The sequence below is a fragment of the Arachis ipaensis genome, chromosome B03 (assembly GCF_000816755.2).
Source record: "Arachis ipaensis cultivar K30076 chromosome B03, Araip1.1, whole genome shotgun sequence".
NCBI lineage: Eukaryota > Viridiplantae > Streptophyta > Magnoliopsida > Fabales > Fabaceae > Arachis > Arachis ipaensis.
In genome coordinates this window covers 77779378-77780671 of record NC_029787.2, presented here as the reverse complement: position 1 = coordinate 77780671, position 1294 = coordinate 77779378, and positions in this window count along the sequence as shown.

The window sequence follows — 1294 nt, the reverse complement described above, 5'->3', positions numbered from 1 at the left end:
CTATTTTGTAAAAAAAAAAATTAAAAAATTAGTTTTTATTTCAATATAAATAAGTTAGCTACCCATAAGTGAGTTACACATTCATTTACTCTTTTTCTTCCTTTTGTATTTTCTTAAATTCTCTTCAAGTTAACATTCGTTTTTTGTTCTACCTTCTCTGTTCTTACTTGTGTTCTTATTTGTGATTTTCATATGATTTTAGAATGTGAGAGTATTAGAAATTTGAAGGTTTTTTAGAAGAAATGGAAGCTAATGTATATTTATTAGTATATTTTGATGATAATATTATACCATATACAAATGAGGGTATGAAATTTATCTGTACGAGTCCATTATTTTTTATTATTCTTTGCAATATGTCATTTGTAGAATTACAAAGTGTATTATGCCAATACATACACGGTGATTTTTCAAAAAGAATCAGTAGTATTTTATACAGATAGCTGGTACGCGAAATCGTGATTACACTTTAATTATGTAAAGTTCATTGCTCTTTCTTTCCCTGGAAATGGCGCCAAAAACATGATGCCAAAACCACGGTTCACAACTCCGTGTAACTGACCAGCAAGTGCACTGGGTCGTCCAAGTAATACCTTACGTGAGTAAGGGTCGAATCCCACGGAGATTGTTTGTATGAAGCAAGCTATGATCACCTTGCGAATCTCAGTTAAGCTAGTAAACTGTCCTATTTATAATGAACTAGCTACTAGGGTTTACATGAGTAAGTAATTGATGCATAAATCCACTTCCGGGGCCCACTTGGTGTATGCTTGGGCTGAACTTGAGTGTTGCATGTGTAGAGGTCCTTCTTGGAGTTGAACGCCAGTTTTTGTGCCAGTTTGGGCGTTCAACTTTGGTTTTGGCTCCTTTTCTGGCGCTGGACGCCAAATTTGGGCAGAAAGCTGGCGTTGAACGCCAGTTTACGTCATCTATTCTTGGCCAAAGTATAGACTATTATATATTGCTGGAAAGCCCTGGATGTCTACTTTCCAACGCAATTAGAAGCGCGCCATTTCAAGTTCTGTAGCTCCAGAAAATCCACTTTGAGTGCAGAGAGGTCAGAATCCAACAGCATCAGCAGTCCTTCTTCAACCTCTGAATCTGATTTTTGCTCAGGTCCCTCAATTTCAGTCAGAAAATACCTGAAATCACAGAAAAACACACAAACTCATAGTAAAGTCCAGAAATATGAATTTAACATAAAATCTATTAAAAACATCCCTAAAAGTAACTAGATCCTACTAAAAACATACTAAAAACAATGCCAAAAAGCGTATAAATTATCCGCTCATCA